Raw genomic sequence first — 24,666 nt, 5'->3', positions numbered from 1 at the left:
CTTCTAGCATCCTAAGCTATTTTTATTTATTTTATGGTGGATATTTACAAATCTGGTGTGGTTCCTTTAGCTTTTTTTCAATTGTGGAAATTTTCATACCATCAGCATTAACATGTGTCATTTTTTTGTGACATTAAGATATGTATCAACCTTCTACATCAATGGATTTTTTTTATGATAGATTAAACAATTCTTTTGTAAATGTATTTTGTTCTGCAGTAGTAAATAAGGAAAAAATCTCTCTAGCAGCTTCAGCTGCATCTCCAACTGCTGCCTATCCCCAGAGTGGGTTTCGTTTCCTCCTGCCCTCTGGTTACTCACCTGTACTTGAGGAACAACGGAATTAAGTGCTGGAGACGTTCAGGAGGTCTGCTCTCCTCTTAACTCCCAGGCAAACCTCTGCCTGTCTGTATTCAAAGGGAAGGAAGAGCCTTTGGAAGCATCAAAGCACCTCACTAAGCAGATGATGCACATTAAGGAATAATATCCCTCCATTTTAATGAGTTGGGTCCGAGTTGTCATGAAAAGCTGCCATGGTTGGTGCTGATGGAGATGTGTGCTGAGGAACCTTGCAGAGCTCTGGCTTGTAAGTGATGTTCTTGTGTGGGCACCTGAGGGCTTTGAGGTCATCACAGCTCTGAGCTGACACCACCTCACCAGCTCAGGCACCACCAAAGTGGTCCTGCCCTACAGCGAGTCTGATGCCAGATCACAGAATCACAGAATTGTACGGAAGAGACCTCTGGACATCACCTAGTCCAAGCTCCTGCTAAAGCAGGTTCCCTAAAGTAGATTACACAGGGAAGCATCCAGACAGGTTTTGAATTTCTCCGGAGAAGGACTCCACATCATCTTTGGGCAGCTTGTCCCAGTCCTGTCATCCCAAATTTCTTTCTCATGTTCACATAGAACTTTCTCTGCTCCAGTTTGTGCCCACTGCCCCTTGTACTGTGACTGGATGCCACCAAAAAGAGCCTGGCTCCATCCTCCTTGGTTCCTGCCTGTAGATATTTATAAGCATTGATAAGATCTCCTCTCAGCCTTCTCTTCTCTACAGTGAACAGACCCAAGTCTCCCAGTCTTTCTTCATAAGAGAGATGCTCCAGGCTCCTTATCATCTTTGTGGCCCTCTGCTGAACTCTTTCTAGGAGATCCCTGTCTTTCTTAAACTGAGGAGTCCAGCACTGGACACAGTACTCCAGATGTTGCCTCACTAGAAACAGAGCAGAGGGAGAAGATCACTTCCCTCTTTTTAATGCACTCCAGGATGCCATTGGCCTTCTTGCTCACAAAGGCACACTGCTGGCTCATGGCCAACTTGTTGTCCACCAGGACATCCAGGTGCTTCTCTGCAGAGCTCCTCTCCAGCAGGTCCTCCTCTAAACTGCACTGACACCTGTGGTTATTCCTCAGTTGCAGGACCCCACATTTGCTCTTGTTGAATCTCATTTGCTCTTGTTGAACCAGGTTCCTCTCCACCCAACTCAGCAGCCTGCCCAGGTCTCGCTGAATAGTAGCTCAACTTTCTGATGTGTCAGCCACTCCTCCCAGCTTTGTATCATCAGCAAACTTGCTGAGAATTCACTATATCCAAATGGCAATGATTCATGGCACCTCAACAGTATTATTTCCCAGCAGAAATTTTCAGGTCCTCAAGAAGTTTTAATAGTTTTTGATATCTTCAAGCAAACCATCAGGCCTGTTGCTAGCAGAGATGCGACAACTCCATTCTAAACTAAGCAAAGAAGATTCTTCAGTATGAAAGCCATATTGACTGAAATTTTGGCATTTTGACAGCACTGAGGACTTGTATCGGATTGAAAAATAACATGTAGGCAATGAAAGCCTTATCTCAGGTTTGGTTTGTTTGGTTTATATTATACTATTTGGTTTAGAAATTGCCCTACACAAAGAGCCGTGTTAAGATTGCCAAATTATCAGTCATGGGATTGAGAGATTGAAAGTTGCCAGGCAATACTGCACTGCCTCCTCTTATGCGGTATTTATGCTTAGTCACTGTAATGCAGCCTTCAAATAAATGTGGCTACAAATAATTTCCTTACAGAAGCATACTGAAAACTGAACGAGCAACAAATCATACTATGTCAAAGACTTAGAGAATAGATTAATTTTTAAAGGTAATAGTATTTCAGATTTCCTTGGGTCACTGCCCACCGAAAATAATTATTAGAGTTTCACACCACGGTAAAACTTTGAGAACTGGAAATCTTATTTAGATCTATTTGTCTATGCCAGTTGAGTAAACTTTGTTTTGTTTTCTAAATTCTGTTTTATATTTAATGCAAGGCATTTTTGAGCAACCCCTCCCAGTGTCCTGGGGGACAGCTGCACTCCTGGAGCAGAGCTCTGTGATGTGGGAACTGGGAACCCATTGCCAGCAGCACGGGATGGGCACAGTGTTAGAAGTGCAGAGTGCAGGAGTGTTATCAGGAACCATGCTCTGGAGGGAAGGTGTAGAAGTCTTGGACGCTTTCCTGACACGTAGCAAACATGTCAGTGTTGTCTGCCTCATGTGGTAAAGAGTTTGCAGAGCACTGGGCCTAATTGCACACTGTGCAAATAGCCATTGCCTCTCGTGTCCCTGTCCATTTCATTTGATGCAATGCTTTTTGAGTCAGAAGAGAGGGTGTTTTCTTCCTGTTCATTTTCTTCCTACTACTATTTATTTTTACTTTACTTATTTATTTTTACTTTATTTATTTATTTTTAATTTCTATTTGCACTTTCTTCTTAGTTCTCTCTATTTTTGAAATGAAAAAAAATGTAGCTTGCTTAAGTATCCTCTCCTCGAAATTAGTCCTCCTTCACTTTGCTGCCCTTCTTTGAGCCTTTACATTCCTACACCATCATTTTCTGATGGACAAAACTGCCGAGAGATTTCCAGGCATGAGCACAGCCTGCATTTTTCCACGTCATCTCATCTGTGCTCACATCTTGAGAATTTTCAAACCACTCAGATAAAGCAGATCAAGCTGGAATACACTGACTTTAACAAAAGATGTCGCACATGTATTTTAAGTAACACTAGGCTGAGAACAGCATTTTCTAGGAACAAGGAAGGAAATTGTAGAAAAGTCAAGCCTGAAACTTTCCCTATTCTTTCTTTTTCAATATTGCTTACCAGCATGGCATTCCTAGGCTTAACCATGAAATACGTTACTTTTTCACCATACTTTGAAGACAAGATTATGTCCCCAGATGGTATTGCACAGTTGTGTGCTGATGACACTGTCCAACCTGGAGCCCTGTGGTTAAGCCACCCATGGCAGGCTGGCCATGCAGACTGATCCCTTGGAGACTGTCCATGCTGTTTTGAAAGACAATACACATCACCCCTGAGCACAACAGACAAGGGTCAGGATAATACTGGGACCTAGATCTTGGAGGTGTGGGCAGCAGCATGAATGACAGAGCGATTGCTGGAAAGTCACTGAGGTGAGATAGATAACTCATAAGGTGAGCAGGGTTATTGGAAAGGTGGGTATGACTGGAGCACGGGGAGGTGAACTGTGTAAAGGCTGATCAATGACAGGTTTAATGCAAGAGCAAGGAGGGTTTCAGAGTGCTGTCACTGGGCTGGAGTAATTGGGAGGATTCTGGGATATTCATATGGTACAGGAACTGGACTGAAAATATTGGGGTGAGGATCTGGTGTGGTGGTAGAGTAGACTTGGTGTTAACTTAGCTGGTGAAGAGAAAGCTCATAAGGACATATGGGAAATGATGCACTTAGTGCCATTGCTTTTTGCCTTTCTCTGGGTTCTTCCTTCGTTTTTCATCAGAATGAGTAGCAACATGAGATATTAGGGACTTCCTCATCTCTGTGCAGTCCAGACTGCCAACAGCTGCTCTTCTTTCCACACCAGGCAGAAAGGAAGGGAGAAAGACAGTCCAGCTGCCCACCATGTCCTTCTCGGACAAATTGCATGGGAGACAACAGAAAAGTCTGCCCTGATCCCAAGTTGTGGGCTCCATCAGGGGGAAGCACTACCTCTGTCTTTGCATTTGCGCCAGCAATGAGAGAGAGCCTGCATACCACACTTGTAAAAATCTGCACCACTGGATGTGACCCACTGTTTCACAGCTGCTATGACAGAGCCATTGCTAGGAAAATGTTTCCCCTGCAGTCCAGCTTTCACTGTGCTGACATCCACTGTTTGGTCTCCATAACTCTTCAGCAAGCGCTGATGAATGTCAGTGGGTACCATTTTTTCCACACAGAGGAATTCATTTCCACATCTTTGCTTCGTACACACTTCCATGTACATGCCATTTGTCAGACTGCTCTTCTGCTGCCATTTGTCACACAGCAACAAAATGTAACAGAATACTGGTGGGAAGGTTCAATCTCTACTGCTATACCACCACCATCTGCTGTTCATGTTGTGGGCCAACATAATAACATAGGAAGTACTACTTTCAGAGCAGCCCTTGTTTTGATCTCACTGGATTATAATCAAGCACCTCTATACCTTGGTAACCTAGCCCTGCTTCCCTCCTCCCAGCCACAGGAGCCCTTTAGCCTCCATCCCCCAGCACAGCAGCAGCCAGATTTCTGGGGGGACTCAGCTCCAGGCTGGTGGCTGCTGGGGACAGCCCTGCCAGGGCTGGATGCTAGCATGGGATGAACATGCCCTGCACTGGCACAGCCCTCTTCAAGCCTCTCTGCCAATCTGACAAGCCCTTGCTGAAGTACGTGAGCTGAGGCTTTTAAAAAACACATTTATAACTTGGCTATGTCTCCTGGCATCAGGGTGACCTCCCTGACTTTTGCCAAATTTCAAGCTCTTGCTCAAACAAAGGGTTGCCTAATCTTGCCCTGAAAACCACAGAACCATTTTTACTGAAACTGCCCTCCCCTTCCCTCCTCCTAAAAGAAAATGGAGGGGGAAAGAATCAGCTCGAGGCCAGCCCTTGGCAGAAGACATTTCAGCCTGGATGAGTAACACTGAACTAACTCGTGAGCAGCCAAAAGCGAGATCTTGTAACAGGAACTGTCAAGAGATGGTAATTACCAGCAGTACTACCCACTCTATCTGTAATATGCATCACCCAGAAAGAAAAGAGGGAAGTACATAAATGGTAAAGATAATTTTACATACCCCGAAGAATTGGAAGTGTGCCTCCAAGTGTCTGTTCTCATCCTACTTCATCCACCGTGAGCTTCCCTTCGTTGCTTCTTGCCATTGTGCTCTTCCTCCTCTGCAGTTCTGCCATCTGGAAGAGCACTCTCTATTCTTCTCTCAACTCTCTAATTTCAGCTGTCTGTTAAGTATATAAATAGGGGCCTTTTCATTTGCTCTTGCTTTTCTCCTCATTCTGTTAATAGTCATCACTGTAATGGTTTACTCAACTCAGTTTAGAATATTTGTATTTTGTTTTAAAAGGTATTATGAAAAGGAGGCTCATGGCAGTGAGGGGCATGGCTAGTGGGCATGGTGAGGATGGGCATAGTGGGGTGGTCTTTTCCAACCTTCACGATTCTACGATTTTAAGATTCTGTGAGACTATGACTCTATTAACAAACGGACGTGATACTATTTCTGATGCTGTCTTTCAGTGGAGAGTTTATGTAAAGCTATTCCTGATCATGAACCATTATTTAAATTACAACAAGGAAAAATAAAAAATCGGTTACAAAAGTTCATGGGCACCTCAGCTTAGAAGAGCTCCATCTTCAAGAGACATTTACTAAAATTGTATTCTGCTCCCAAAATCGGAAGCACCAACAGATACTTCATTTCCCTCACTGCCTATTGCTAGTTATTATTTTTTTAAGCTGCTAATAGATACAAATGGCACATTTATGGGAACAGCAAATCTATGGGAGTCTGTTGCTCGCCAGCCAAGGGGTGGGAGCCACTCACAGATTGGTTTGCTCAACTCCTGCTTAGGTCTCAGTAGGTTTGCAGGCAACACAGTTGTGCCCCATCAGCTTTAAGATGGATTTAGTTGTTTTCCAGCTGCAAATCCAACACACAGTGTTATAAATCTGATCTGATGCCTTGGACAACTCAATTTTGGGCCTTCCCTAAATATTTAGTTGATTTGTAGCAAACCTGAAAGAAACCCAACATCTAGGCACAGTTCTGGGGTGGTGCAATGTACTTAGCACAGTGAGTGCTATGAGTCCCCAGATCTTGTATCTGTAATGCTTCAGTCCAAGATTAGCTGTAGGTGTGACTAGAGAGCACTTGAAGTTACCTAAATAGCAGGCGCCTTTGTAATGGTGCTGAGAGTTGGAGATGTGCAGTTATCCAGCTGCCAGCTAGCCTGGCAGTGCAGTCACAGCAACGCTAATGAACATCGACGTTACCCAACAGGAAAACATTTTCCTCACTAGGATGTGAACTATTCCACTTACTGCAGATGTTAAAAGAGGAACACTCGTTTTGAAAATAGCCTATTGCATTTCAAGAGCAGGCTTACTTATGTAACTTGCTGCTCGACTAATTTACAATCTGTTAATCAGATTGGTTGTCTGGGTTTTGTGTTAGTGAAAATCTCTCTCCCACAAACGGAGACGACAGAATGCACTTCAGTGAAGAGGCATTTGCCTTCAAACAGCTGGTGAATCTTGCTCTGAAGTTTGCAGGTGGCATTGTGAAGGTGCCTGAAACTGAACTTTTGGAACTGTAGGAAAATCGGTGTTTTAGTTGGAACTGTGGAGTGGTTTGTGTTGGAAGGGACCTTAAAGACTCCATGCCATGGTTGCCCAAAGCCCCATCCACACTGGCCTTGAACACCTCCAGGGATGAGGCACCTATAGCTCCCCTGGGCAGTTTGTACCAGTGCCTCACTACCCTTGTGAAAAACTGCTTCCTAATATTTGATCTGAAACTCTTTTTTTTTTCCCCCAGTTTAAAATCATTGCCCTTTGTCCTGTCACTACATTCCTTGACTAACTGTCTCCCCATCTTTCCTGTAGGCACCTTTTAAAGAACTTCCTTATAGTTCGTATGACTCAAAGCTCTCGTTACATCTTTACATTCCTGTTTTCCTCACTCCCTGGCTGCGGAGTGTTGGGCAGTCTGGTCAGCAGTATGGCGTGCAGGACAGATGTGCTGAGGTAGGAACCTGTGTTGCACATGGTGTGTGGGAAGCCATCTGCCACATCTCCTCTAGTTCCCTTTCCATGCCTGTTTTCTGTTACTGCAGTGCTGGATGGTGTTTATGAAAAGCAGCTCTGTAGGCTCAGGAGAATGGTTAATTGCTTCTTGGTGCCTCCTGGGGAGGATCAGAGCCCAAAGTGGGGGGGGGAGGGAACCAGGTGACATAGTAAGTCTCCAAAGGGAGTGCAGGGGGACAGAGGATGCTGCAGAGCCGACGGAGTTCTGCTCTCTGGGCTGTATTTTCCACTGGAGTTCAGCAGGGAAATAAATCACTTTGTACATCTCCAAAAAATCCTGCAGCATGCAAGCCAGGCTGAACCAGCCACGTGGCAACAGGGATAAGGGAGACCAGAGCAACACACTGCGTCTGTGCTTTTTAAATCTTGTGCTGGTATGAAAATCAAAGAACAAACTCTTTGGTTTCCTTAATGTCACTGCCACAGCTGGGTGAGCTGGAACAGTATCTTCATTGTATTCAAATGAATTTGTGGTCCTCTTTTTCTGTTTCTTTTCCTACTGCTGTGAAGTACTGAGACAGCTGTGGGGTAGTACAGGCTCTCCTTTAATCAGCTGTGTTTCAGGGGAGGCCTGGGAATTGCAAGGTCACAGACGCCTGGTTGTGAAACTGCTGAATGAATCAGGCAGGAGCAGGTTTGTTTACAGAGAAAGCTGGTACACAAACAGCTGGGCAGCACAGGATGAGAAGGGATGAAATGCAGACACTGTGCTCCAGCCAGAACCTAGATCAAATACGCTTTCTAAACAAGCTTGGTAATAGATTTCCCAGATGCTGAGAACCAGATGTAAAAGATTATTTATGTGCTTGCACATTGAACTTTGCAAGGCTGGACATGAAGGAGGTTCCCAGGTGGAGTAGAAGCTGGACTCCTCCAGGTGCCCACCTTGCCTTTGTGCAACATTTAGGACTCAGCTGACCTCACAGGGATCCAAAATGCCAGCAAGAGCTACCTGATCTGAAGTCGTTTAGTGTGAATAAACCATTGGGTAGTTCAGAGCTTAAGATTTTGTGTTTCAGGATTCCCACTGCCTGGGTTTACTCGTAGTTCAAGGAGAAAAGGTTCAATTTTATTTTAGAAAAGAAAAGATGGTAGGTTTCATCATGTGGGCATATTGCATGTGATCAAAGAAACTTGCTCCCCACCCTTCCTGATTTTGAGTGTTTTGTGTCTCCATGTATTCAGATTCCAGTCCCATAAGTTGCAGCAGTGCCCAAGTGCAAGAGAATCATAGTGCACAGAATCATAGAATCGTGAGGGCTGGAAAAGACCTCTAAGATCATCCAGTCCAACCTTCAGCCTGTCACCACCACATCCACTAATCCACATCAGTGCCACAGCTCCCTGTTTCTTGAACTCCTCCAGGGACGGTGACTCCACCACCTCCCTGGGCAGCCTGTGCCAGTGCCTCACCACTCTCTGAGAAGAATTTTTACTTAATATTCAGCCTGAAAGTTGTGCTCTTGTGACTGGTGCCATGATTGATTTGTCAATCTTCCTGCAGATGCTTGGGCTGAACGTGACTGCCTTATCCAGTATGGGAGAGTGGCAGGCAAATAGGAGATGGATTCTTCCACATCAGCTCAATATCAAACAAAGAAACAGTCATCAGGTAAAACAGAAAGGATCTTGAGTGGAATTCAGCCTCCAAGAGAAGAGCTGGAAATATTAAGCTGGTAACAAGCAAAATAGTAGTCAGGTTCTTTCTTGCTTTTAGACACACGGCTCTAGTTGTCTTTGGCTGCAGTATTTGGATTTAGGCACTCAAATGTCTTCCAGCAGCTGAGAAACTGCTGCCAGATGTGGCCCTGAGAGTCTGCCTTCAGCAGTGAGCCCACAGCGAAGGCCGGCAATAACTACGGGTTGTTGCTTTCAATTTCTGAAGAATCTTTTCTCCTTTGTTCACAGCTGAGAGGGCCTAAGATGGCAGCGGTGTCTTAAATGCTTCTACTTTAAGCCAGCTGCATGTGATAAGCAAGCAGCAAACATGATATGAAAAGTGGAATTTGTGAAAAATGTGTAGTCTGTGCCTGTGCTTGATCCAGGACAGCTCTGATGTCTGAAGAGCTGCAGGTGAGTAACCCAAAGGATGCTTGCCACAACTCCAAGCTCTAACTTGTGATAGGGTGCTTTTCAGGAGGGCTGCCTCAGCTTTCCCTGTCCCTACACAGACTGCTGGGTACCTTCCATTTCCTCTTTTCTTATCCCAGCAGACCGACAACTCCCCCACATGGAGATGGATGTGCATTCTTGGAGCAACCCAAATAATACCCAAAGGAGACAGGTCATAAAGACAGAGCTGGACACAGATTTAGGTGTAATTGTGATAGTATAGAGTATATCAGGGGGGGGATGAATGCACTTTCATCTAATTTCACAAGCTATCTTATCTGGTGTCAGGGACAAGAGGCTCTTAATGCATCTATAGCTGCTACGTGTCTTCATGTGCCTTTTGCAAACAGCATTAAATGCTGCTCAAGTTCACAGCCACCCATACGTGTTACTGCCCTTGAGCCTCACAGGAAGGTTGGGGTATTGGGACACTTTGAAACACTGCCTTAAGGATTTTTTTTTCCTATGCTTTAGGTAACAGCTCAGTCATCTGGATAACAAGGCATGGATTTCAGTAGGGGCACAGAACTGGCAGAGCACAGCGCACACCATCTGAGCTACTTCTGAGGCCACTGAAATTCTGCATTATGAATTACAGGTTTTATGTTTGTCTCTATGCTACTGTATATTTTTTTATTACAGATATTACATTCATAGTTACAGGCATAGTGCTTTCAGGAATGACTTTCCAGACTCCAGGACTACGTGCAGAGTAACAAAGCAGATCAATGTGGTGATGAGATGTACGGAAGTTTCCCAAGATACCTCTGGATGATAAGAAGAACATGGGTGAGGCAGTACCAATCAGTACATTAATAAGACCTACAGAGCATTGAGGCTCTTGAGACCTCTTGCAGATGTTAAATAAATGAGTAGGGTATTTTTGTAGTTAGCTCTTGGGCTGCTTCTGCTGAGATGCCAAATGGAGAAGGGTTTGGAGCAGGAGTGTGTGAATCTCGGGTGGGAGCCAATGGCCATGCATAGTCACAGCCTGAGCTCACAGGAAAAATATGTCCTAAAAGTACGGGAATCTTAAGTGTCTTTTCCAGAGCAGTAGGGAATGTGGGACGTACAGCCACAGGGGGGGCTCAGGATGGAGGGCACTGCTCAGGGCTCCAGCCCAGCCATCCTCGTGCTGCTGCCTGCCCAGGGACACCTAGGCATCCAGTTTCCGAAATGAACTTTTTTCCCTTATTTGTCCACTCGGTGGTGCTAAAACAACACCAGCCCTTTTTTGGCATTTTCTCACTGCCGTGTGTCAGGCGAGGGGGGAGCGTCTGCTGTCTTTGGAGGACGTTCAAGTTCCAGCCTAAGACCTACCTTTGCAAACTCAATAGCCAGGAAACCTGATGATCGTTGCCCTGTGCCTTAGCTTTCTGCTTCCAGCAGCATGGAGATAAGCCTTGCAAAGCACTCGTTGTGCCTAATTACACAGGGAGCCTACAATCTTGTTTTCTCTGCTGCTGATTAGAATTTGATTAATTTGTGATCCAGTGTTGTTTGTTTTACAAGAAAAATGACTGGGGTAATGTTCTACCCAAATTATTTTTGTCTTCAAAAAGCTGACCAAGGCAGAGTTTCTGGGGGAGGAGGGAGGGAATATGTGAATCAACTGATGAGAAAAAAGATGGACGTAAAAACCCTAAGTTTAATCTGTGACACATCTGACTTCCTTTAGGTCCAATTACTTTGAAGCCAGTTTAAACCACTAAGGGAGGCATTCTGCTGGAAAGGGCTGTGTGTTTGGATGCTGTTATGTACCTCTGGTGCAGGCAGTGGCTGTGGGAGCTCTAGCCTTCTCCAGGCAGCACAGAACGTGCAGCCAAGGGATGGGACAAGGCTGTGCCAGCTGCACTGGTCCCACTGCATTTGCTGAGCAATTTCTACCCAAGCATGGCTGCTACACCTGGACCTGGAACTCTCAGTTAGGATTTAGAAGCTGACCTGGAGGGGAAGCCAGCCCACCTATGGCCAGAATTACTCTGCAATTCAGTATTTCTAGATGGGGAAGGTGAGCCTAAGCCCTGTGCCAAGAGCTGGGCCCATCTCGTGCGGAACAGCTCGCAATGAGAACAGTCAGGATTTGATCAGCCAAGAAGACCTTCTTATCCCCAGTTCTCCAGAAAATGTACAACATGGCGGGTGGCTCAGCATGTCTGAGGAGTCTTTGAAGATAAACTCTGTGAGAAAAACTTTTACTGCAGTAACTCTTGCAGTACAGCTCTGTGTGGACAATTGCAGCAATCTCTCTGGTCTCCTTTTTAAGAAAAAAGGGTCTGGATCCCAGTGCTAATCAGCACATGAGCAGTTAATTCCTTGCAGACAAGGCTACACTTTGTTCTTCCTCTTTATACCAGTGTTTAGATTATTAACTTCCTGTGACCAGAAGCAGTATTCAGGGTTAATGGCCTAATTTATAGTTTATGACCTGCTGTTACGCACAGACCTCTTAACCACTTAACTCTGGTGAGAAGCCCAGGAATCAGCTCATGGTCCAGGAGCATGGCCATTCAGTGGGGACGTGGGCAGGTTGTCCTCTGCACTGGGTAACATGACAAGATGTGTGAGTGTGCTGCCACGTGGTGCCAGGGCTCTGCCAGGCCTGGACCTCTTCCAGCTCACAGGTTGCCTAGGAAGCATGAATTTATCTTGAACTCTGGCTTCTCTTGTTCTTCAGATCAATAAGACTCCATAACTTCTAGTCTTCTCCTTGTTCTCCCTAGAGAGGCAACTGTTGATGACTCGCTGGTGGGACACAAAAAGGGACCCACGGCCTCCATGGCACTGGCAGCAGGAGATGCTGATGTGAGGGCTTAGAGTAGGATAAACACCAAGGGGAAGGGAAAGATATCAGCACCTGGTTATGTCGCTGCCCTATTTTCATAGCAGCTTTCCATAGATACATGGTCTGCAGTAGTTATGATGACTGTTGGGATGGACGTTCCCCATTAATGACAGTTCTGCTAGAAAAGCACATGTTTGCAACAAAAACAGTCTGGCTTCGCAACGGTGGTGTGCCTCCACCCCATGAGCCCTCGGTTCCACCAGCTGGGGAGGTCCATCTTCACTCCATGGACTCACACATCCCTTTTGCCTCAGAAGATGATTCCCACAAACTTCGAGGGGAACTCTGCCAAATTTCCTGCCCCCATCCCAGAGAAAGTTCATTCCCCTGAAAGCAATCTGAAGCCTCATTTGTGAATTCACTGAAGCCTGTTTGGCAATGAAATCCCACTGTCGTGCTGCATGATAAATCGTGCTCTGGAAAATTTATTCCTTGGTGGGGATAGCCAGATCATTTTGATTAGCTTGAGCAGTTGTCTTGTGAAATTTGGCACCATGCAGTGTTTCATAAGTGTGTCATAAGTTAAAAGTTTCTGTGTGGACCAGCCCATAGACTGTTCTGCTTTCCAAAATCTTGATGTGTGAAGCATGGTATCTTGGTTTCCTGCAGGGCCACCCTTCCGCAGTTTATCACCATGTCCTCTCTCCCTGTCCAAAACAGACAACATCAATTGTATTTTGTTTGTCAGACATATGGGATGAGGACAAGATAGCAGAATCCTGCTAATACATCCACAGCAGGTGGGTGCCTGGATTTTCACACATGGCATATGAGCCATTTTCTGTAATTTACTTAAATTTCTCTTCTGGTCATGAATGAAAATGAGATGTATCAGGAGAGGAGAACTAACTCATTGATTCCTGTAAATCAGAGCTGATGGAGCCAACAAGCAGTAGTGGGGACAGTGATGCTCTGAGTGGTAGGGAGGATGCCCAATGCTAAGCAGGGGCTCCTTTGGACCAGAGCCATGGTTACGCAGATGGTCTTCTTTGAGCCCAGGCCTGCCAAACAGACACTGATAGAGACTTGTTACTGTACTACTAGGAAAATGTCATTGTTCATTCTTCCAGTAAAATAATTACCCTTTCCAGATTGTCCTCTCAAGAAAAATCCCAAAGCAGTGCATTAAAAACCAGTCATTTCTTTGGTTCTGGTTCTCAGTCTCAACAGCGAACAGATCAGTTTCACTTCCCTGCAGTTCTACCAAATCCTTGATGAAACAAAAGTGAAAGTGAACAGTAACAACAAAAAGAAAAACCAACACACACACAAAAAACCCCAAACATATTTAGAGATCTGTTGTGCTTATCTCTAACTTCCTGCTGTAGGACATAGTGTAGCCTTGTGTAGCTCCTAGAAACTGTAGTAGAATAACCACGCAGACCAAAGGTCCCCTTCAAGGTTATTGGGTTCCTGCCTTTGATACACAAACATCACACTGAAAAACATGTACATCCACAGCAACCATTGACTTATTTCTTTATTGTTTTCTCTATGATGTTACAGAAACATAAGATTAAAACAATTTCTGTTATCAGACTCAAAATAGACTTACTAGTGACATAACACTCTCACCTCTTTAAAGAGAGAAAATAGTATTTCAGGATCATGTAATACATTTTAAGTGTTGTGGGTTTTTGGTTTATTTTTCCTCTTCTTTACCCTGGATTTAATGAAAAACACATCTAATATCTTAAAAGACCTTCCTTCTTTCCTTTTGAATATAGAAACTGACAAACTCAGAGGTATCTATCTTACTGCCCTTCTGCATTTCACTAGATGATTCTCTCTTGCTAATTGCACCCCTGTTCTTCTCCTACATTACAGTAAAATTTTGCACTATTTTCTGGTGTTTTCTAAGAGTTTTTCTGGTCAGCAGTTCCTTTTGTTTCCAGACTTGCTGTAGCATGCCTGCCTTCTAAAGCTTTCTGTAGCGTCTGTCATCATATAGTGTATTACAGGGTACAAACACACTTTGCTTTGCATAGGCTTGTCTTTTGTCCTGCTAACTATTGAGCAGAAGAAATGGGTTTACAATGAATTTTGCAGCTTATCTTCTTCTATGAAAAAAGCTACAGGCTTTCTTGCTGGGGCTGGGCTGTGATGTGGGAGGCCTGACAATCTGCAAACGATGCAGCTGACAACCCGTCAGCTGAAGGGTACTTGTGTGCAGCAAATGAAGAGATAACAGTGTGCAAAAAACAGGATATTGTATAAATGTGGGGATTTTTTTTGTGTGTGCAGAAGATTAGCATTAGATAAAAAGGAGCTAATTGGAAGGGGAAAGAGAGATTTGACAGGACAGAAATAAAAGAATAGTGCTCACAGTAGAAATGTATTTTGCTCTACAAAGCCTTGGCCTATAGGTCTACATGTCTGGATTCAGAATTGAGCAGCTAAGTATGTACAAGCAATGTTTCACTTCAAAACAAATTCCTTTTTGAATTACTCCGTAGAAGCGAGCAGAAGGGGAATCATTGTCACAACATGGAATGTGCTAAGGCCTGAAATGCTCTGCACCTCATACTCCTGCTTCTTATTTAGAAGGAGTAACCTTATGAACTGGTCAGGAATGAATACTGCCATTGTTTCCAAGTGAGAAAAACAGACCCACAGAAAAAAAGAGAATCTGCGTCAGTCCTGAGCAGATGCCAAATTGATACATATTCTTTCAAAGGAGGAGAACTTACTGAATTTTGAGTACTTTCTCACAGTAGCTTATTTTGTTCATAACCAAGTGTCCAAGGAAGGAGATGGCTTTCAGGAGACCTACAGCACGTGTTTGACAAAGCTCAGACACAAACCGGCTTTACAGTTACATCCATTCAAAGCTGCATTAGGAAGAACTTCAGTTGGGATGAAAGTTAACTGTCAAGAGGGCCATTAATAAGCCTACTACTGCTAGTTTATTCACAGCCTTGCATTTGGATTTCTCAACGTGCAGGTTATGCTAGAAAGGATGCTGTGTGCTGAAGAATCACAGAATCATAGAATGGCCTGGGTTGAAAAGGACCGCAATGACCACCTAGTTCCAACCCCCTGCTATGTGCAGGGTCGCCAACCACCAGACCAGGCTGCCCAGAGCCACATCCAGCCTGGCCTTGAATGCCTCCAGGGATGGGGCATCCACAGCCTCCTTGGGCAACCTGTTCCAGTGTGTCACCACCCTCTTGTGAAAAACTTCCTCCTAATATCTAACCTAAACCTCCCCTGTCTCAGTTTAAGACCATTCCCCCTTGTCCTATCACTATCCACCCTTGTAAACAGGCATCCCCCCTCCTGTTTCAAATATTGGAAGGCCACGATGAGATCTCCCTGGAGGCTTCTCTTCTCCAAGCAAGGATTGGAAACATTTGATATTGAGACACATGAACTTCCTCTCTGCCAGCCCTTGGCAGGTAGTTCTCTACTATTAGCAAAGTCTGATTAGAGGATAGCACCTTGAATCTCAGATTGGGTGGTCATGTCTTTTTTAAACATCTTATTCTCCAAGAAAGGCAAATTCAGTCTCATGACTATCTACTGACTTGCAGAATCAAACTCTATAACCACAAAGCAGTTATAAAGCTGGTATGTTTATTCAGCACTACATACACACAGTGGGTGCAGGAGGGGAAGCCCCTCCTAACCTGCACACTGAAAGAGGTAAGCATCTTTGTTTATAGAATGAATACATGCATATTCATAACATGTCCAAGAAAAAGAGTGGTTATTACAATTACTTCAAGGGATTCTTTACAATCTTCCACGACCATTCTACACCCCGACCTCCACCCCTAATTATTGCTTCTGTGCATGCACGTTGCCTTCTGCTGGTTGTCCCAGTGGCCGTGGGGATGAAGGCTGTATGTCTTCCTCACAGTGTACTTCTGACCTTGGTGTAGTTTGAGGAAGTACTGTGGTCTTACCTGGTTCGGTTATCAGGATGTAACTTCTGAGACCAATCAGCAGGGTCCTTGGGTTACGGTTGAGGTACCCTACATCTTTCCCATTGTTTGCATTCAACTTCTTTTACAATATAACAAATTAGCCTTTTATTCACTATGATATCAGTATTTTGTAAAATAAGGACATCAAATAGCCTCAGAGGATGGGGCTTCTTACTGAAGATGCTATGTGCTGTACAATCACATTTTACCAACTTTCCTTTTTGGTGCAAATATTCCTTCTCTGTGCTGGCAATGAGGTGTTTTGTTTCTTCTATCTCACATAATGGAAGGACAGGATATCATTACTTTGATCCCAGAGATCTTCAGGACAGCACTTCTCCAGCCAATAATGGTCTCTGCTGACAATGGCTCCACAGTAATAAACAGCCCTTTGCCTTTCCAAAGCTATTGTATCCTCTCTGTGGCACTGTGGGGTAATGAACACAGCCAGGCTGCCACTCTGAGTTTCTGGCCCCAAAATGTTTCTATTAGGATAAAAAAAAATTTCCTCCCAAAGCTTTGTTCAAAAAACAAGAAGTTGAGTGACCTTTTGGACTATCATATGTAACCAAACTCTGGACAGCAGACCCAGATTCAGTCTGTAGTGATCCTTCTGAATGAGCACACCAGCAGAGGAGAGATCCTCCTTCCTGCTCCACAGGGGAAAACAAAAGTGACTGTTCAGCCTGATTTTAGCATTGGGTTTATCTCATGCTTTTTTTGTTTGTTTGTTTTCATATGAGAATGTTTTGTTTGTTTGTTTTCATATGAGAATGTACCTATCTGCCCGTTCTGCTGGTTTCATGGTTTCATATCAAATTTGGGGAAATTTGAAAGCAAACTCAGCTCACTGTTTTTTTTCTTTTCTTTTCTTTTTTTTCAGTAAAATGGTGATTGTTCTCATTTCCCAACATGTTCTTACAGAACATAGGATTACACAGCAGATCCCTCAAAGGAAAAGTCCAGCTTCTCTCAGGCTGCACTTTTAATATCGTTCATTAGCAGGATTAACCTAAGCATTTCTTATCATCAGATCCCACGTCTGCTACAAATGTTTGTGCATCATTATTCAAGTAGATTCTACTGATGGTTTATGGCTTCATCAGTTTGTGAAGAGCATTTCTGCTAGCTCGTTGGTATGTAGTTTCAAACCACAGATCAGTTCCCCATTGCTGCACTGGGAACTCAGGCACATAGCTCTCATCTCTCCTGGAATTAGGGCTTTATTTTGTACATGGGAACATAAAGCTGAAGTTGCTCTTTTAATGCCGACTTTTGGAAGTCAGTGAATTCCATGTACTGAAGTGACATTTGAAACCTCTGATTACATTCTGATGTCGTCATAATTTTAAACAGAACACTTTGTCACAGCTACGACCCAATCCCAATATACCCTCCTTCCTTCTCCTTTACCCCAGCTTTTATTGCGCAGTGATGCCATACAGTACGGGATATACCCTTGGCCTGTTTGGGTCACTGTTCTGGTTCTGTCCCTCCCAGCTCCTGCCGTACCCCCAGCTCCTCACCAGCAAGCAGCATGTGAAGTACAAAAGTCCTGCAATTCAGAATATGGGTTCCAACAGTCTAAAGCTTTAGCTATTACCATCTCCACCCCTTGTCCTTTTGGACCAGGATATAGGGTTTAACATTGCAATGAACTCCTCCCTTCATCTCTGCTCCAGCCTGTGCTTCTCTGTTGGCCAAAGTCCCTTAGATGTATACCTGTTCTGGCAAGGCCTAATCCATGAGCCACAGTCCCTTCAGAGATCTACTTACTGTATCATGGAGTTATCCACAGGTGCTTTGAGGTCTACCTGTTCTGGTGTGGGCTTACTGACCGACCACAACCTCTTCAGAGGTTTCTCTTCTGCAGCATGGACTTATCCGCAGACACATTCATTTGGAGGTGTGGCTCTGGCGAGGCCTTGTCCTTGGCCACATATCCCTCAGAGGTCCCTTCAGACACTGTTCTGTTGTATTATTCACAGCCACAGAGGCTTCAAGATATCATGGCACGGCCTCATCCACAGACACTGCAAAGTATACCTGCTGCAGCATGGATATCTCCATGGCCACAGATACTTTGGCATGTACATATTCCACTGTGAACTCATCTGTGGCCACATAGGTGCTCCCATGTGGATTTGTCCATGGGTCACAGACCCTTGACTTGAGATCAGTTTGGAGTTCCTGTCCAGTACAGCAGCACAGGAGCAGCAGAAATGCCTTGGCCAGCTGCCAGACCAGGCTCCTGCCCACAGCTGTTATCAGAATGTTCCCAGGCACAGAAAGGCAAGATGATAAGGAGTGAAGCAAACAGTAGAAGCAAAAGCAGCCACTAACAAGTACTGACTCTAACATGCAGTAAGGAAAGCAAGCCCTGTGGCAAGGACAGGAGCCTGTGAATTAGCAGCAAACAGCTGTAACTTCTATAGATTTGGTTTCTAACATACTACACACTTCAATCTGTCATCACCTTGAACCCTTTGTGCCTCATGTGGGTGTCAAAAGGTCTCTTGTGATGTAATTCATAGAATTATAGAATCAGAATGGCTCGGGTTGGAAGGGACTTCAAGCATCATCAATTTCCACCTCCCCCTGCTGCAGGCAGGGCTGCCAACCACTAGTCCAAGTACTAAATGAGATTGGCCAGGGCCCCGTCCAACCAGGCCTTAAACACCTCCAGGGATGGGGCATCCACAGCCTCTCTGGGCAACTGGTTAAAGCCAGCAGGCACACAGCTGCTTGCTCACTCTTCCCAGATGGAATGGGGGAGAGGATCAGACACTGCAGAAGCGCGAGAACTGGGGGCTGAGATAAAGAAAGACAGTTTACCAGGTAAAGCAAAAGCTGTACATGGAAGCGAAGCGAAGCGAGGAATTCAGTTGGTACTTCCCATCAGCAGGTAGATGTTCAGCCACTCCCAGGAAAGCAGGGCTCGCTTGTAGTGGTTTCTAGGGAAGACACATGCCATCACTCCCATGTGACTTCCTTCCTCCTTTTCTACCCCAGCTTTCATTGCTCAGTATGATGCCATTTGGCATGGGATATCCCTTTGGCCAGTTTGAGTCAGCGTTGAGTCGGTTCTGCCCTCTCCCAGCTCCTTGTGACCCTCAGCTGCTCACTGGCAGGGAAGAGTGAGAAGCTGAAACATCCTGGGCTCTGTGCAGCACTGTTCAGCAACAACTAAACCATTGGTGTGTGATCAACATAGTTCTCATCTTACATCCAAAACACCATACAAGCCTCTATAAGAATACTCTATTCCAGCCAAAACCGCAACACTTGTCAAGATTGTACACAGCAATAGTTTGTTCAGCTAAAGCAAACTGAAGGCTGCGGGAAGGATCTAAAACTTGCAGAGATGAAGGGCAATAAATGGAAGGAAATAAGACCTATAGACATGTTCTTAATTCGATAGCAGGAAGTAACTTTGAGTCAAAGCAGACAACTTGCCGTTTAAAAAGATAATACCTTTGGATAAGGTATTATTTAGGATGAGCAGCTCTGAACTTCAACAAATGGATACAGTCAAAGAGCAGCCTCTTGATTCTCATGGTATATATGGTTCCCTCTCCCACTTAAACGTGGATCACTTTACTGTAGTTATCTCTGTTGGCACTTTTCATGTTCTTTTCTCTTGCTGAATCTAATTGTCTTCCTATAATCAGAGAATGAAACTTGGAAAAGTCAACAGCTCTAAAATCTAAAAGGGGAAACCATCACAGTATTTGCCAAAATTTTCCTGCAGCTCATTCCAACTCATTTTTTATTCTTCAAATAAATAACAGTGAAAGAGTTTCTGATTGATTTAAAAACCTCTGCTTAATCAGAGTGGTTTTGATATCTTCTGGAGACCAATTACAGCTTACAGGAGAATGTATTCTTTGCAGTAAATATGAGAAAATAAAGCCCACAACAGATTTAGTAAACTTTAACATTTACACTTGCAATCCTTTGCGTAGGAGGATATGCAAAACAAAACTCTGTTGGGCTGCAAAGCTAGCAGAAACTTTCCAGATGTTAAATGTACTGACCTTCAGTACGGGAGAGCTGAGTTGTAGGCTGTGGGGTTTTTTGTTCCTCTTCTTTTTTTTTTGCTTAAACATTTGAGGTTACTACAATGAGTCATAATGCCCTTGCTATCTAGATATATTTGTCCTTCACAAGTCTATTTTTTTTTCTCATTTGCTACATGCCCAAATGTGGCTAATAGTCTCATTAAAAAAGATACAGTAATAGTTATTGCTGGTCTAGACGTAGGTGCCCTGTTGCTGTGTTTAGTTGGAGAGAAGTGGGAAGCAGTTTTCATTCACAAGATTATCAGAATACAGCTTGTCTGATGTAATGCCTACAAGATGTCAGAACTACTCTTCTCCTGGGATTGGAAAAACAAATAGGTCCTGATACTTTATCCGGAGTTAATATTCTATCTCAATCTGACTTACCCTAAATTTCCCTTAAATCTTTTTTTTTTCCTATTTCATCATCTGAGAAACCACGTGTTGCAAAGAAAATTTGCTCACTCTTCTTTTCTAGCATGCTAACTGCCAACTTAGATCAGTTTAGCATGCAAAATCTCTCTCTGTACTCCTGGAAAGGGGTCAATGATGCCTATGAACTGCGAGTAGCAGCTACTGACTCTAAATTTAAAATAATTAGCATCAGCACAGCTGACAGAACACACTGCACAGTGGCATTCGATACCTTCTGGAAGCTGAAAAATGTGGACACTAGCTGATAACAACTCTTTTTCCTTTTTAAAACAAGCACAGAGTTTTATAGGTGGGTTTAGGTTCGCAAAGAGCAGGCATGGAGTCTGCATTCCCTGGCTGGGCTGCATGGCCTCCTGATGAAGTACTGTGAGGCTCTGGAGAAATATTTTGCCTCCTGCTCTAAAGCAGCTTGGAATTTAGATACTTTATGTAGATTCTATACAATGACATCCAAGGAGGCCATAAATATAACTGAAGTAATACATCTGAAGTTCTAGGGAGTATTTTTTCTTCACCTAACTGAATGTTTTCCCCTAAAACATAAAAGGAACTAGGGGCACATTCTTGGCTAGTATTAAAGACCTGAGCAGTATAACTGAAACTGCAGATTATGTTGTTTCTCATCCTTGGCAACACAGACATGATGAATTTGCTGCTTTGAGCTGCTTGTATCTTCAGAGAACATCTGAGATTAAAATCAATGTTAATATTTGCACATACAAGTAAGGGGGTTCCCACCTTAAAGCCCGGTGCATTTAGAAATACTGAGTTTATGTAGTCTCATGTCCCAGCAGTCAGCCCTCCAGGCTTAAAGGAACCTGTTCTTCAGGATGTGCAGCCTTTTTCAAGGACATCCCAAATGTCCCTCAGGAAGAGTTCTTCTGCATCCTTTGTCGCTGGCTGTGGGGCTAAGGTTGCATTTTTTTTGCTGCCCAGAATGTGACAGCAATACCACTGATGGTGGGCTCGCTTCCCAATCCAAGGAATGGGTACCTTAATGTCCGGAATTGCGGCCCTTCATCTGGGCGGGTTGGGATCCCCATGGGAAGATTATTGATAGGGAATGGCAAATAATAGATAAATAGATTAAAGAGGCTGAATGTCAGAACCCTCCTGATACGGGAAATGGGTAACTGACATCCTGTGATTCATTCTTCACAAAAGCATCTTTGTTGCTTGGAATTCATGGTCCTCATGGCTATTACCAAAGACTGAGGCTGGGGTGGATGCCTGTTGCTTAAATTGGTGACAATGCTTGCTACAAAAAGGTGTCTTCCTCTCACTCTGGCTATTTTCCAGCTTTGCTTCCCCAAACAGGGATGTCAGGAGGGCACTGGATCCCTCAGAGCGTGCAGGTAAGTTTCCATCTTAAGAATGGTGTTCAATAAGGCAGACTGCCTTAAAGACTGCCGAGAAGTACTTGGGGGTTCTGGTGGATGAACAGATGGACATGAGCCAGCAGTGAGCACTGGCAGCTCAGAAGGCCAACTCTTTCCTGGGCTGCATCAAAAGAGTGTGACCAGCAGAAGGAGGGAGGTGACTGTCCCCTCTACTCAGTCCTTGTGAGGCCCCATCTGGAGTGGGTCCAGAAGCAGACAACAAAGTTGATCAGAAGGCTGGAACATCTCTCCTATGAAGGGCTCAGATAGCTAAACATGTTCAGCCTGGAGAAGGTTCCAGGGAGACCACACTGCAGCCTTCCAGTACTTAAAGGGATTAAATGTAATGGAGAGAAAAGCAGTAGTGATGGGAAAGGCAAACAACACTGCCCTTTCACCTTCTTCTCTTCAGAGCTGCTAAGGGGTATGTGACAGAGGCACCATTAAAGGAAGATGTCTTAACGCTGTGCAAACAATAAACTGGAGAACAGACCAGAGAAAAATCGCAGCATGGGGGGAACTACATTCACCAGGCCCCCTGGAGAAGATTTCTGGATGTGCAGTTGTATCAGATGCTTCTTGGGCTGTCCGACCTACTCATTGCTGGCATTCTTAATGCACATATGCTGCAGGATCACTGTGTTCCGCCTCCAGAAACCAGCTATATCACCTTCGCTATTTCAGTCAACACTGTCATTAGGTTTATTTTCGCAAGCACTGGTAATGTGGCAGTCACGCTTTTATTAGCACTGTGACCTCTATGAGTGCATGGGACTTGCTCAGAAAGCAGAATTCTCTTTAGTTGAGGAGAGCTTTATCAGCCTTTCGCCCCCTCTCCAGAGTAAAGAATCTGCAGAGTAAAGCATCTCGTTTATCAGTCCAACTGTGATCTTTGAAGTCTGAGGCAGCAGGTGAAAGGGACAGCCCCATCACGCTGTGCCACAGGCTCAGAACCAAAGTTGAAGCCTACTGCTGTCAGCTTGTATCCATCTGAAGCACTGCTGTGCTTCTCTCCCTACCTTTGGGGTTCCCTCGCCTGATGCTGAAGCCAGACTCAGGATGCTGCTGATAATGCATCACACCTCACGAAATTCAGTCCTAAAAATAAACCTTTAGTTATCTCTGAGCTCATGACCTTTGAAGAAAGGACCATCCATCATTAAGAAAGCAGGAAAAGCTCCCTCGTCTCTTTTCCTTGTAATTGCAAAGGAAATGCTGAGAAAGGAAAACTAGGGGAGCTGCCACTATTCTCAAGAGTCAGAGCAAGCAAAAGAAGGCTGGCAGTTCAGGCCAGCTACACTATTTCTGCTATTATGTGTGTTTTAGCTTGCTTTTCCATTCCTCCCTCTCTTCTTCCTTATTGCAACATGATGCTTGCCTAGCAGAAAGGCAGAGCCTGAAACTGCTTGCTTGGAGGCCTGGGAGGAAAGGGCAGTTTCTATTGCAGGATCTGGAGGAGGCCAAAGGGTATGGAGGAGCAAAGGGCAGGGATGTGGCTGGGATGGCACAGGCAGGAAGCTGCAGGATGGAGTTAAGGAGGAACACCGAATTATTTTGCTTTGGGAGAACATTTGTTTAAAAGTCAAGAATCCTCCTGGAATGGATAGAAATGGATTCAGTATAACTTCATTTGGGAATGCCTGCTTTAAGTATGGAAACTGGGAGCAAACACCATCTTGCTCCATGAAAGCAGAATTTAAACCATACACACACACAGTTCCTTATGTGATACTGAATTCCCTGTGTCCAACAGACGTGAAATCCCACACCTCCTTCAGATACGGCACTTCTGGAGTTATCTCCATTTTTCCAGCAACAGTGTTGTCTTCTGAATGTCAGGAGCTTCCTTAAGGTGGCACCTCAGGGATCTGATAAAAAATTTACTTTTAAAAAGCTTTTTCTGAATTAACTGCTGAAACGAGAAGTTTTTCTATGTCTGGAGTTGAGTGAAATGTAATGGTGCTTTAGCACTACCCGACTGCAGCTATACATGTTCAAAATCTGACATGTTATTAATGTCATCACACATGACAGAAAATTCGAACCCATTTTAGAAAAGAAATGAATCGTCCACAAACCCACCTTACTGGAACTGCCACAAGAGATTACCTGGTAGTGTCATAACGAACCCTTCAGCAATGCCTGCTGCGTTTCTACGCTGCAGCTCTCAGCGGTGCGAACACCCTGCCATCATTCTGACACCACACACACAAAGCGGGGCTTTCTCATCTTCTACTTGCTGTTTCTCCAGAGGAAATGTCATACCACGATCTGGCAGCATCCGCCGCGGAAGTTCTTCAGCTTTCTGTATGCGCTGACACACGCTGGTGGAAATTTGCACTCGGTTTTGCCTTCCTCCCGTTGTTCCCCCATGACTTACAGTGACCGAAGCGGCCACCATTCAACCTCTCCCACAGCAGCGTGTATTAGGCAACGCTGCGAAGAAAAGGTTAACAAAAAGTTCAAACACGAAGGTAGGAAGGCACCCGGAGCCCCCTGAGGAGAGCTCTGCGTGCCGAGAGCGCAGCGGGCCGGCGCAGCCCGGGGACAAGGCCTGGAAACCCCCGCCCGACTGGCAGGGGAAGCACACTGAGCGCGGGGGAACCCCGCACCGCCAGGAAAGCACCCAGCGTCCCGCCCAGCGCCGTGCGGCGCCGCTCCTCGCTCAGCAAACGGGCAGCGCGGACACAGCGGCTCCTGAGGGGGTCTGGGGGGGCGAAGGGGGAAACGCCCGCGCCTCGAGGCGGGGGGAACC

The 24,666-nt window shown here is 44.8% G+C and overlaps 1 long non-coding RNA gene across 1 annotated transcript; it reads right to left on the bottom strand.

Annotated features, from left to right (window-relative positions):
• Positions 1 to 13,569: 13,569 nt before the first annotated feature.
• Positions 13,570 to 24,575, bottom strand: LOC146545813 (uncharacterized). Its single transcript, XR_014881113.1, has 2 exons — positions 24,021 to 24,575; positions 13,570 to 23,779 (listed from the first exon to the last, which is right to left on the bottom strand). It is a non-coding gene; the product is annotated as an uncharacterized LOC146545813 (long non-coding RNA).
• Positions 24,576 to 24,666: the final 91 nt, after the last annotated feature.

This window comes from Meleagris gallopavo, chromosome 1 (genome assembly GCF_905368555.1).
Source record: "Meleagris gallopavo chromosome 1, MGAL_WU_HG_1.1, whole genome shotgun sequence".
NCBI lineage: Eukaryota > Metazoa > Chordata > Aves > Galliformes > Phasianidae > Meleagris > Meleagris gallopavo.
Note: the sequence above shows the minus strand (reverse complement) of the source record. Positions and strands in the feature narration are given on the sequence as shown.